The sequence below is a fragment of the Fundulus heteroclitus genome, chromosome 5 (assembly GCF_011125445.2).
Source record: "Fundulus heteroclitus isolate FHET01 chromosome 5, MU-UCD_Fhet_4.1, whole genome shotgun sequence".
Taxonomy (NCBI): domain Eukaryota; kingdom Metazoa; phylum Chordata; class Actinopteri; order Cyprinodontiformes; family Fundulidae; genus Fundulus; species Fundulus heteroclitus.
The window spans coordinates 19831996-19846970 of record NC_046365.1 but is presented as its reverse complement, the minus strand read 5'-3'; the positions used below and the strand labels follow the sequence as shown (position 1 = coordinate 19846970).

The 14975-nt window shown below is 38.3% G+C and overlaps 1 pseudogene; it reads right to left on the bottom strand.

The window, feature by feature from the left end:
* Positions 1–8148: 8148 nt before the first annotated feature.
* On the bottom strand, positions 8149–14908 carry LOC105918550 (annotated as a pseudogene).
* Positions 14909–14975: the final 67 nt, after the last annotated feature.

The following is a 14975-nucleotide window of genomic DNA, read 5'->3' as shown; positions in this document are numbered from 1 at the left end:
GGATCCATAGAGATTAAACAGGGGATCCTGCATGTTTATGCTGACTATGTAAGCATTAAGTTATATAGACAGCATTTTATTTTATTTTTTTGGTACAAAGATAGTATATTTCTAAAGTGACATTCAGGTTCTAGATGTACATGTTTAAAACACAAACCGTAGAAGAAGGTTGTCATGTGCTTTTTAATTTATTTTCCGCATGTATAGACTAAAATTTAGAACAGGGTAATGTTGAGTACATTTTGGGCATAAATTAAAGTTGCACTATCTCGAAAAGCAAGCTTTCTAAGAAGCTATTTCTTTCTTCTAGGTTAATTCAACTTTTATACATGAACCATTTAAGCAGTTTTTGTCTTACTTCCCTCGGATGAACACTTAACAGACTTCCCAGACTGATGTCTCTTTTTCTTTATAAAACCACTATATATATATATATATATATATATATATATATATATATATATATATATATATATATATATATATATATATATATATATATATATATATATATGGATCTCCAGTTGTCAATGGGTGAGAGGCGGGGTACACCCTGTACAGGTCGCCAGTCTATTGCAGGGCAACACAGAGACAAACAGGACAAACAACCATTGTCGTATACACTCACATAATTTAGAGAGGCCAATTAACCTAACCTAGAGAGAACCCACACATGCACAGGGAGAACATGCAAACTCCATGCAAAAAAACTAAGGGCAAGGGTAGGAGTTGAACCCAGGACCTTTATGTTGCATGGCAACAGCGCTACCCACTGCAGTTATGTTTAAAATGTCTCCATTGAGGACACTGGGATGCAGGATTATTGAGTTTTATTTCAGTTTGCCTAATTAATAGTCCTTATCCCCATACAATTTAATGAGTTTTTTATATTTCATACACAGAAACAGTTGGTTGCATTTCTTATAGAATTCATGACTAAAACTCATGTGTCATTTTAGATACAACTTGTTTTTACTGTTGGTTGTGGGAGTCCAATAAGAAAACAAAAATGGTTAAAAACAAAAAGAAATCATGGCACAGAAGTAAATGTCTTTTGTAACAAATGTGACATATATGTTGTTTTGTCTCACAAGTGTCATGAATGTCTTTTAGGCATGTTTTTTGTGTGAATATAGTCTTGCAGAGGTGTGGCAGTTCATATAGTCCTTTTCACTTCATCTTGGTTTCATGGGAACCTGGAAGCAGCTAATCCTCCTTTTGGGTCGAGAGGGCTTTTCCAAACAAATCATCCAGTTTTAAAACCCGCTGCTCCTCAAGTGGGCTCCTGGCTCTCTTTGCAAAGTCCCACCATATAACACACACTTATACAAAAAGAAACCCTCTTTTTCATAAGCTACACATAAAACAGCAACCTACCGTGAGGCAAATCCCTTGTCTCTGTGTCTTTTCTTTCAAGAGCAGGGGAAGGAGAAAGGAATGGGGTGTGGATAAGCCAGACCAGCAGGAGACTGTCAAGTTGAAGGACTGGATGACCTGTTTTGGAATAGGGGCTGAGTCTGAATAATGGGTGCTCATGAAGGGGTCATTGTTTGATTGGAAGCTCAAGGAAAGCGAGGATAAAGGCATGGATCTTGATACTTTGATGTGGCTCCATCTGCTGTTCTTCATTATACTTCAGAGGGTGGTTGTAGTGTACAGTATCAACACTTTTGCATCTGTTTACAGAATCATGGTGTACCAGCTTCAGTTCCTCTGCATTGCCTGTTGTCATTTTAGATCTCCTCGAGTCTGCCATGTTTTGGGTTGGATTTTGTTCTTTAGATTATGCTTTTTATGTTCTCTATTTGTTTTCTTCAACATTTATTTATGTCACCACCAGGCCAGCTGACAGCTTTGCTATTGCCCTGACAAAGAAGTCTTTGACACGGTGTGACTTGTTTTTAAGGCAGTCCCACTGACAGATCATCTTTATGCAGTGTATGCAATTACAAATTAAAGCTTGATGCATTTCAAATTTTATTTAAACAAAAGTAAATTACTTGGTTCAATTAAATTTCACCCAATTGTCTACGTGCTGTGCACTTCCGGTTTCGTCCTTCAAGCTCACCTTTTTAATGGCTTTTTTTTACCCATTTGCTGCCGAATTTGCGAAAAATATCGGTCAACGATGCGAATAGGATGATCAAAACCACCTTCAATAAAGCCCAGTTATTTTAAAATAATATAAAAGTAACAGGTAAAATAGTTATAGAAGTTATAAGCATAACGGTTGCTGATCGTAAGGTTTTAAGCAAGGCATGTGAATAGGCTCTAGCTGGTGCTTTTTTTCCCCTTGATTTGTGAGAGGATTATATTAAGTTACTAAGGAGAAAGGTAAATGTATTGGTGGCTTACTTGGCATTGCTATCTAAAGTAAAGTTCCTTAAATGAGACAAAATAAATCGTAATATTTATTAAGGAATAAAGTACAAAACAATATAATACACACATTTTACAATAGCGGCTAAAACAACTTGCATGATAAAAGAAAAATATGAAATTAATACCTGCTTTCTTGAGAAAAATGTTGAGACCAAATGGTAGATCTGGCCACATCTTCTTACACAAATGAAGAACATCATTACGAACGCCAGCCATCCCGCACAGAGACTGTTCCAGCCTCTCCCCTTAGTCAGGAAGCTGAGATACTTGAGATGGGACTCGTGGTGAAACTGCCTTCATGTGTCAACTTCAAGGCTTGCTGTTGTTGAATAATCACTGTTTTTTCCATGTGGCAACCAAGCCACTTTATAAATAAGCATACTTTTAACAGTGGAAACTAAAAAAAACAAACAAAAACATGTTTCCCAAGAGATCTTTGCCAATAAGCAGGATTATATAAATAATTTAATAAGAACGCTGTAGGGGGGAGAAACAGGCTTGGTAAATGACACACCTTCATAGTAATGTTACTGATTTATCAGTAGAAATATATTAAAAAGCATACATTTTATTCCAGTGTTGGCAATAACATATGATTTACCGTAGTGCTTTATTTCTTTCTGTTTTTTTTCTTTTTTCCCTTTATTGTTTTTTTTTTTTTTTCCCTTTATTTCGAAGCGGCGGGCTGGGATGACGTCATCAGCTGAAATTAAAATTCATAATATTTCCGAAACCAAAGCAGCACAAACGGTAATTTTTACAGCACAAACCTGCACAAACGAAGCACTAAAAAAAGTAGCCCAGTTTGGTCGGATTCGAAGCAAAATAGGGGGATGGTGAACTCTGGATGACCTTAACAAATATCCTTTAATATCTTCAAAACCAAAACAGCACAAATGCTAATTTTAACAGCACAAACCTGCACAAACGAGGCACTAACCATTCCGTCTATTTAACTGAGTTTTTTCTGTGGGTGGGGTGTCAGCTTTACGCAGCTGCGGAGACGTTGGTGAAGCTGCTGCAGTCTCGCGTGCTGACTGACACTCTGACCATTTGTCAGTGTCAGTTTTGGGCCCCCCCCTCCCCTGTCCAGGTCCTGGGACAACTGACCCGTTTGTACTCCCCTGTAGGCGGCGTGGTCACCACCAATTCTTCTGTAAGGAAATTTTAAGGAAATATTTCTGAAATCAGTATCAGTGTTCTCTGGTTCACTGGCTTTGTGAGAGCTTTTGTATTTACCAAACAGAAAATCTGATTTCGTTCTTTCACCTTAAACAACAGTAAAAGGGGTGCATTTTTAGAAATTAAGACACTAAAATTAAGAAAAGCTCAGAAAAAGGGTGTTGTGCTTTCAAGAGAAGACTTGAAAGCTTCTTTGAAGTAAGTCATGAATATTGCATTAGTGTGTGTGTGTGTGTGTGTGTGTGTGTGTGTGTGTGTGTGTGTGTGTGTGTGTGTGTGTGTGTGTGTGTGTGTGTGTGTGTGGCGTCTTTTTTGGTATATTTGTACCTTTCCTTTTATTGGTCCTTTAGAAGTGAAATCAGGTCCTTCAGTTTTTCTGGTTTTATTTTTTATGCATGCTTTTTGATTTGGGCTATAAGACTGGAGGTTTGATCCAAGCTTTTTTCTTGGCAAGAAAAAAGTCAGACAAAAATATGTGAAACATCAGGTCATGTCATGTTTATGAAGTATTAGTGTTGATTTAAATGCATCCCCTTTTTGCATTGTGTTTGTGTATAAGGATAACGGTTGTAAAATTACTGTGTTCAGCTATGTCAGAGTGGATCTATGACACGCTGATGTCATTGTTTCATTTAAATTGTTTTTGCTATTAATTCTATTTGCCTGCAAGGATCGCAGTATTTGTGCGTTTGCAAACACATGAGAATACATCTTGCCCCCGCAGCACAGAAGGACGCACGCATAGCTGCTGCTATCACATCTGTTTTTTTTTTCAGAGTGAACAATTTCTTCTTTGAAAGAACAGCAAAAAGTGCCTTGACCAGCATAATTTGTTGTGATTTCTCATGGTGGCTGCTTGCATTTTTATTTGATACCATAATTGGCTGAAGCCAACCTTTTGTAAGCAGGCACTAGGTGTAGCTTTGCCCAATCAGCTCGGAAAGTTCTGCTGAATGTCCCTCCTTTCCCCGAATAGATTTGATGGGAGCAGACCCAGATTGATAATGTGCACAAGGTAGAGTGCTAAACAAAATATAAAGGTTAATGAGGAAATAAGCAGCAGCAGAATGAGAGGAGTCAGATGAGTGGAGGAAAAGGACTGATTTAACCAGAAAAAAGGAATGGAAAATAATAAGTTGAAAAATAGTAATCACTGAAATAAACAAAGATCCAAAGTTAGGAAGCTGTGCATCTCCCCCATGTGTAACAGGTAATAGGCAAGGCAAGGCAATTTTATTTGAAGACCACATTCCAGTACAAGGATAACACAAAGTGCTATACATGATTAAAACATGAAAATAAAAACTGAATAAAAGCAAGTTGGAATAAAATGTAGCAAAATTGAAACACAATAAAACACCGGAAAATGGTAACTAAAAGCAAATATTAAAAACAGTTGGACTACAAAGTTCAATAAAACAGTTTAACTAGAACAATCAAAGGGAATTCTAAACAAATGTGTTTTTAATCTTGATTTAAAGGAACTCAGGCTTTCAGCACTTTTACCGTTTTCTCGAAGTTTGTTCCAGATAAGTGGAGCATAGGAACTAAATGCTGCTTCTCCGTGTTTGGTTCTGGTTCTAGGTATGCAGAGTAGTGTGGAGCCAGAAGACCTGAGCGATCTGGAGGGTTGATACACTGATAACATTGCAGAATTTTCTACAGCGTCACAAGGCTTTGGTAACCGGACCCTCCCGCACCCGTAAAAATTAATAATATATCAAGAAGTTAGCCCAGAGGGATAAAGTACTCAGTGAATATGTCAGAAAATCGAAATTAGGAGAGAGAGAACTGAAGGAACCATCATGGGAGGAGAAACCCCTGCATGGGACGTACCACCGACAGATAGCCGAAGTGGCTGATATGACCAAATCCTACCAGAGCTAAGATCATGTGGGGCTTCCAAATACAAACAGACAAAATGGTAATGGCCAACCAAATGGACATTGTAATTATTGATAAGCAGCAGAGGACAGCTATTGTGATCAATGTGGCCATCCCAAAAGATGGAAACATCAGAAGAACCCTGGAGCTCCCGGGCATCTGGTAGAGGACCCAAGCTTGAGAGATGAAGAGCCACCCACCCTGGTAGGTAGGTAGGTAGGTACGCATATAAAGTCTGTTGTCTGCATCTTATATGTCATCTGTGTACATCCTCAATCACTGCTTTGTCTCAAAAAAATTTCACCATGTATTACCATGGTGACAATAAAGATTCTTAATTCTTGACATATCAAAAAAAGATATCAATAATCTGTGCTCTCTCTCTCTCTCTCTCTCTCTCTCTCTCTCTCTCTCTCTTTCTGTCGCTCTCTATCCATCCCTGCATATGCCTCGGCCATCCAGCAGATGGCGGAATATATTCAAAAGGCTGGCTGAGGTCTGCAAGTTTGAAATCAAACTTTACACAGAAGTTTCCTTGTTTGCATCAAGGGTAGCGTTGTGGTTCCAACTGCAAATTATATTAGGCACTGTAGCTCCATACTTTCTTTGAACCATTTTTCTTCTTCTTGAATATATACATTTTTACTCACAATATGGCCATTATAGCTCTTACTTTTTGATCCCAATGAGAGGGATAGGTTTTCATATTCATTCATATTCTTATTATTAGATCTGATAAAGCTAAACAGCTCATATGATTAAAGGTCAAAAGATTGGCTTCAGGACAAGTAATACTGTGAGTTTTTTTGTTTTTGTTTTGTTTTACCTTGGTTGAACTGTGCCCTGAACTGTGTTCTGTCTTCACAAAAGCTTCTCTTTCCTACAGCCTGGATCACAAGTATGAACAAGTAGAAAATATGCAAATTAGGTGATGATGACATCATCTAGCGACTAGCAACCACCCCCATTTACATCCTAGAAGAAACCCTGATATACAGATACATATAGATAGATCTTCTATCAGACACTTCCCTAAAGTTTAACATGAATAACCCTCGAGAAATGTAATACTTTTTTTTTATCAAAACCATCATCTTCCATGTCTCTGTGTTGAATTCTATTATGTAAATAATAACTGTTTTTACTACTCAATCTTGTAAATGTGTTAAATCAGATGCTCAATTATACTTTTAGATGCTTGTTTTCTGAAAAAAACAACTTACTACTGCTAACATTTCTGCTATTGTTGTATTAATATTTCCATAGGTCATAATTTAATTTGCTTACTGAATAAAAAAATTTCTTCACATAGTCTCCATTTTTCAGGAAAGTCTAATTTTCACACACATTAATTGTCCTTTAACCTGTCAATCAAGATTTAGATAATTGTTTCATTTCAATGCAATGGGCAGGGATCACTGAGCTATATTATAGACTGGAGTGATAATAGCCCGCTGTTAGAACAAGTCGCTTTGAAGCCACAGCCGCCATATTGGTACTCCCTATTTTCCCCCAGTAACTAGGGAATATGTGCGCTACAGCATCAAATGAGGATTTTCTCATGTTCAGGGGGGGCTTAAGACTTTTAAAATGTCAAATGCCATATACTTTTATGTTTAGTTTAGTTCTAAAACTATCAAGTACTGAGAAAGTCATGTGCTGAAATAGTTAGCATTTTATTAATTTAAATATATGTATATAAAATTTATAAATATATAAATAACAATATACAAAAACATATTTTTAAATATATGTATACATATATATATATATATATATATATATATATATATATATATATATATATATATATACACATATTTATATATACATGAATAATGTATATATAAATATAAATATGTATATTTAATATGAATAACATGTAAAATATTTCAGCACCTAATTTCCTAGTAGTTGATAGTGTTAGTACATCCACTGACTGTGTGAAACGTTTTCACACAGCCAGAAAACTGCTTGTTGTTGCAACCAAATCCAATGGGATTCTTTGAGAGTAGGGAGTAGCAAGATGGCGGCCAGTGACTTCAGTTTTTCGGCAAAATCAGCACTCCAGTGTATTATATAGCTCAGTGGTGGGGATGCCCCAGGAGCTTTATACACAGCTGCGGTGGACATCTTCTTTGTCTTCAGTCTTGTAAATTCCATAAAAAAGTACCCCCCCCCCCCCAAAAAAAAATAAAAAAAAAAAAATAAATAAATAAATAAATAAGGCCATCACTGTTATTTTGGCTGAATGATTTGGGAATAGCCCACTGATCCCCAAAGGGATGGGTTAAATGCAGAGAACAAATTTCCTTGTTGCAATCAAAATAAAGATTATTATTATCATTAAAATTAGTATTTTAATACACTTGTGGTTTTGTAGCATTTAAATACAAACCTGAACAAAATCAAAAATAGTCTGGCTCGGATAAACATAATTGATATTAACTTTAAAGTAACTTTCTGCTGACAGTGTGCAGTGGAGATATTTTAGCTTATTTCTTTATTATACATGAACAACGACATGCAAAAAACTGTCTTTGTGAATGCTTTATTGCGGATTTTTGCAAGTACAAAGAAAGAAACACATAGGAAGGTTATCAGTAGAGATTCCGAATGTCAAATTTATTTTTAAATTTGCAGCATTTGCAGTTTTTATTAAGATAAAAGTAGAGAAAAATGCTTCAAGCAAAAATTATTAAAATCAAATCCCTTTGTCTTTCTCACAGCTGGACTACATTTTTTCGTTGAGGAACAGATTTAACAACCCCCTTTTTTAAAACTCCACTTAAAATTCCATTTCTGGAGTAGAAAACTTTAGCCAAAGATGAATCCATATGAGAGGGAATGTACTCTTCACACTGGCTTCCACCAAGGCTTGGTGCACACACACTCAACTGAGTAACTAAAGTAGAAGGTACCATCATCAAACATGCAGCTGTCTTGCACATTCCCTTTCCGGAGATCAAATGAACACTCACCAATCAGATCACCGTTTCAATATGTATCTTCATCATAAACTGTGAACTTCAGTTTGTCATACATGTTGATGACAATGGGTCCAAAATTAAATGTTTCTGGCCAGTTAGGATTGTCATCATCATCATCTATAATTTCAGTGCACATTTCCAGGTTACCATATTTAACAACGACTGAACCATCCGACTGAGTGAACGTATCACTGTCCAGATTTCTTGCATAAAGATTGTACACCCTTAATGTTGCAAGCCCTTTCCCAGCAGGACAGCAGTTGCTTTCTGGTTGCTGTTACACACACAGGCGCAAGGGTCTCTTTTGCTGGACCTTGCTCCAATTTGACAGGATTCTGAACATTTTTTCAACACTACATTGCTATTGATGTATTGCTTCACCTCACGTTTCAGCCCGGTTTTGGCAGGATGACCATCTGGCAGAATAGTGTGCAGGGGCTTCAGGTTGTAACGGACAATGTCAGGCGTAGTTTTAAGAGAGTTTGTCCTGTTATGGACACTAGGATCAAAATTCTCTTGAAAGAAATCAACATCATCTCTGTCCCCACCAATGACATGTGTTATGCATTCACTAAACTCAGTGTTGAAACTTTGAATGTGGGTTAATTTCCGTTTCTCTGATTGACAATGTTGGTACATAGCCCTAATGCTATTAGAGGTATCAAAGTTAGTCAAGGCTTCAACTGACAAACAATTACTAACTTCTGTTGCTGTCAATCCACTCATGGTTGCCTTGCATGTGCTAATTGATGTGGTTGTTTTGATCTCCCCTCCTAGAACCACCTGTGTGACATAATGTGTATCATAAGTATTGATGATATTCCGATATGCTGACCCAGAGGAATGTGGCGGAAGAGACTCCAACGCAGATTTGAACTCATCACTTAAAGGTGGACTTGTTGTCAGTCGGTAGCTATGGAAAACAGAACAGTAAAAATAAGTAAAAGTCAGTTGCACATCTAATGAAAAAGTTTGAATTTTCTTATTCTAAGATTTTTTTCTTCATACTCACGTATAGTAGTTACAATTAACAGAATGACGGAAAAAGGTGTAGCGGTCTTGTTTTGACTTTGACATGCCAAATTCAGCTTCCTTGGAGTGTGAACCCCCAATTGCAAAACCAACTGAGGCTGCAGGGAGATCGAGACCAAATTTCCAGTCGTTGGACACAGATGATGTGGAATCACTGATGAGAGTTTCAACAGAACGATAAATCATACTGGAGATCTTCAAGCTGCATTGAGGGAGAATTCTCCAGTCCACCATGGAAACCGGGACCTTCTGCTTCTCTCCATTCACATAGGTGTTTCTGTACATTCTGCAAGTGCCGTTTCCAAGGTCCCATGTTTCAGTGTCGATGACATAGGCACCCTTTCTTTGCATTTTGACAATGTTGAAGCCCTCTCCACCAAGGTTTAACCTGGAACAAATTCAACTGTTTTGCATTCCTGTGGTGAACCAATGAAGCTCACAGTGGTTGAGAGACACAAAGGACTCAATGTCCAGCTCAGAAGCAGGAAATGCAGAAGTCTTTCCATCTGTGAAGAACACCCCCCCCCCTCCCCCCAAAATAAATATATATATATATATATATATATATATATACATACATACATACATACATATATATATATACATACATATATATATATACATACATATATATATATATATACATACATATATATATACATATATATATATATATATATATATATATATATGTATATATATATTATATATATCTCTATCTATCTATATATATATATATCTCTCTATCTCATATCTATATATATATATATATACACACACACACCGACAATCTTTTAAGGTCTTACTTCGACAGAAGACAGCAAGCTCTGCAAGCGTTTTCCAAGGGCGGAGCAACATTATACGATTGATCTGAAGGTGGAGTTTATCAGTCCGCTTTAACACCCACTTCACCCACATACAACATATGCTAAATTTTGTGCTTCCTTCCCACCTTTAATAAAAACATAAGGAAGCTGTTCTGAAGTATTTATGTCTCACCCTTGCTGTGCTGCTTAATAAAAACAGCAAACAAAAACCATAGACTGCACATTATGATGAATTCAAAATATTATTTCTTTCAATTGATTTAATTGGCAATTTTGCTGATTATGTTGGTAAATATCATATGATTTTCATTGTAAAAGTGTATACAACGGAACACGGTGATAAATGCAATATATGCACAGCTCAAGAGCACGTTGGCACCTTTACAAGGAGTGATCTTCTGATCCCTGAACAACTGACCATTAATATAAAGTTTGTCAACAGCGACCGTAGCTCTGATGCCTTCAGAAATGTATTTTTTCTGATTGGGAATAATACTTGCCTACAATCTAGGATTTCCATTGGAAGCTGGTCATTAATAACCTGACAACAGCCAGCTGCATGTATCGCTCCGCCTAGCTCCACTCACATACATCTGGGACACGGCTGATTGAAAGTGATTTCCCCAACCAAATTTTTGGTCTGGCCAATCAGGACGCAGGGCGGGTGTTTCATGGATGTGACGTAGTGGAGAAGCCACCGTGAGATTCCAACAACAATGGCGGCTCGCATCGAGGAAGCAAGCGTTAGCATTGATGCTGCTATTTCTTCCGTGTTGTCCAATCTACCTAATATTGTTTCATTAAAAGAACATCAGAGAACGGCTCTGAAGGCTTTTGTTGGTGGAAACCATGTTTTCGCCCTTCTCCCGACCGGATTTGGCAAGTTTTGTTTTCCGGGGCGCGGACGCGTCCCCGGAGCGGTTAGCGGTTAGCGCGAACCATATAAGGAGGCCTTTAGTCCTCAACGCGGTCGGCCCGGGATCGACTCCGACCCGCGGCGCTTTGCCGCCTGTCTTTCCCCCTCTTCCTGTCAGCTCACTGTCAATAAAAGGTGTGCCACTACAGTGTTTCCCGCAGGAATTTGCTTATGCGAGGCGGACCGACTCGCGGAGCGGGGGGGGTGGACGACACGTTTTCCGCGGACCGGCTCGCGGAGCGGGGGGGGGGGAGAGGGACGACACGTTTTCCGCGGCCGCCTCGCCAAGATAGCGCTGCGGGAAACCCTGCACTAGAGCCGCAAACACATAAAAAAAAAAAAAAAAAAAAAAAGGGGTTTTTTTCCTGCGTCGGTCTCATCAGCGTCACGGGTTAGCTTCGGTGTGAGTGGTTGAAATAGCACGTTGATAAAGATGACAGACAAGTGGCTTATCCAATCATATGCAAGGAGTTTTGATAAGGCCCAGCCTTCAATAAAGGCAATCCCTATGGCCGTGTCCCAGATGGATGTGAGTGGAGCTAGGCGGAGCGATACATGCAGCTGGCTGTTGTCAGGTTAGGTCATTAACGCTCAAATCCATTCCTCTCAGCTCTCTGCCCCGACTACTGACCTGCTCTTTTTGTTTATAGTGCTCAAATTTAGCTACTATCGGTCTGGGACGGGTTTTATCAGGCTTCTTACATCCGTGCCGGTGAACGCGATGGAAGGTGATGTTTTTTACCTGATCCACCAGGATTTTCAGCTTCTGCTGGAGGAACTCACGGATTGTCACCTCAGGATCCTCCTCCTGCTGCTTCGGGGTGCCTGCAAAGTATCTCTCATACTTTGCGACTGAATATCCAGAATGGATTCCTTCATCTTCCTATTTTCACCGGACAGCTGGATTATCCCCTCCATGAGCTTTGCGACTTCCCCCCTCAGCGCTTTGTTCTTGGCGGTGATGGAGGCTAGCTAGGCTTGACTGTATTCCAATGACTCTCTTAGGGCTTGAAACTCCTTATGTAGGACTTCTAACAAGGCGAGACGGGCATCCAGGCTGGTTAGCTTTTTATCAATGGATTCCAGGACGTTGCTGTAGCTCCTGTCTGGAGACAAAGTGGAAGCAGCACTGGTGGTGCTAGATCGGGAGCGTTTAGATGAAGGTGTGTTTGTGGCTGCGGGATTTCCAGCTTTCCCCATTACGATGTTGTCAAAACACTTGTTCAGTTAGCTCTCCAGGCTCGTCAAGGTCTCCTCGTCCAGTTTGTTTCCTCGTAGAATACAAAATAATTATTAGTGTTTAAACCTTACTTTGTTTAATTTTCAATTATTGGCTTGTACTTACCTGAGTGGATTGTATTTGAATTCCAAAAAAAGTAAAAACAAAGCAACTGGACTTGTTTTCCGTAGTTGAAGACGTTTCGCTTCCTCTCCTAGAAGCTTTCTCAATTCAAAAAGTCTGGAGTAATGATGAGTAACAAGCTTTATACCCTTGCCCAACAAAGGCCTTGTAATGGCTTAGATAACATGCAAATTCAATCGAAACAGGTCCACCCCTTAGTAATGGGAGGTCGTTAAAGCCATTAAGCCAGCAGATTGAAACGAAACTGGTCCACTCCTCTGTAACGAGGAGTCGTTAGGGTTGTTATTGTATTTGAACTACATGTATGCCGCGTGATCTCAGCCACTCATTCCGCCTCCTCCAAACACAAACATTTATAAGAAATGCACATGTTTATCATGTCACCTGCCGATAACGCCACAACCCATATCCCTAAACTAAGCACCAGTGTGAAGAATTGCTTTCTAATTTACCTTTACTAAACAATTATAAATAGAACAGTTGCAGACTTTTTTATTCTACTAGATCAACTAGATCTATTCGGTCTTTAGTTGTACAAACTTCCTTGATTGATATCTGCAATTCTTTGTTGATTTAATTTCCTGTAAAATAAAGGACTCTAGCAGCAAATAAAATAAAACATCGGTACTATCATAATAAAATGTTGTAAGGTGCATACTCAAATGTATCTCATGATTAAATATTTTGATTTAGAAAAGCTTGTTACAAGTTTGATAGCTTTGGTAAGAAATGTTCCTTAGAGGAAGTGTTTCTTTAAAATGTTGCTAATTACAAGAAAATCAGCTTTAACAAACCACAAACTCAGACTTCTTGTCTTTGGCCAGCTTTGAGAGTTGCACAATTTTCACAGTTTTACATCGTTTTCGCAATAAGGACAATTCCCATTTCTGATGTATTGAAACTATCTAGTGATGAAAAACATTCCATAAAATCATTATTCTTATATTTCAAACAAAGCATCTTAAATTACACAGGAAAATAAATTATTGTGGATGATCATGTGGCAATATGTATTATCTTATAATGAACCATCCTTTTAAACCCATGTTTATTTAAGATTCCATTTATTTTTCACACTTTGGGAGATTGTTGTTTATGAATGTCTTGATTATATATTTTTCAAACCTAGCCATTACATGTATAGGACCTATTAAATGCATGTAATCTGATTAAGGTGGGTATATACAGTTGAACAATGCTCAGAATATTTATTTTTTAAATATCAGATGGTACAAATGCCTACAGACATTCCATCCCTGGTAGGGACAGCACCCTTTATACTTTGTATTTTACACATGGGCAAGGCAAGGCAAGTTCATTTGTACAGCACATTTCAGTAACAAGATAATTTAAAGTGCTGTACATGAACAGAACATTAATAAAAACATTACAGAGGAAAGTACTAGCAAAATCCAAAGACACTTAAAAGAATGTATGTGCCTTTCACAGCCAGCCAAACACAAACATTTACAAGAAATGCATATGTTTATCATGTCACCTGCCAATAACACCACAACCCATTTCCCTAAACTAAGCACCAGTGTGAAGAATTGCTTTTTAATTTACCTTTACCAAACAATTATAAACAGAACAGTTGCAGACTTTTTTATTCAACTAGATCAACTAGATCTATTCGTTTTTTTAGTTGTAAAAACTTATTTGATTGGATTGATATCTGCAATTCTTTGTTGATTTAATTTCCTGTAAAATAAAGGCCTCTAGTAGCAAAAAAAACCCCAAAAAACAACAACAACAACAACAACAACAAAAAACTCGGGACTATCATAATGAAATGTAATAAGGTGCATACTCAAATGTATCTCATGATTAAATATTTTGATTTTGAAAAGCTTGTTACAAGTTTGATAGCTTTGGTAAGAAATGTTCCTTAGAGGAAGTGTTTCTTTGAAATGTTGCTAAATACAAGCAAATTAGCTTTAACAAACCACAAACTCACACATCGCTCCTCAGCCCAGTGAAGTGGTCCAGGGGGACCTGCCTCCAGACTTTAGTCTCGGCTGCTCCGCTGCCGGCAGCCTGATTCTCTGGTGCTTGGTTGCCGGGGTCGCCCTCTGCGACACCCGCCACAGACTCTGCAGCCCCGCCGCTGGGGTCACCCTTGCCGACGCACAGCTTTGAGTGTTGCACAATTTTCACAGTTTTACATCGTTTTCGCAATAAGGACAATTCCCATTTCTGATGTATTGAAACTATCTAGTGATTAAAAACATTCCATAAAATCCTTATTCTTATATTTCAAACAAAGCAGCACAGGCTCTTTTTCTGCTGCCGCAGAATCCCTGGCGGCTGCAGCAAGCAGAACGAAATCCATCTGTCTAGGGTCAAGTTAGCTATGACTGGGATGCCGCTGGACATTATATGCAGTGCAACCTCCTGAA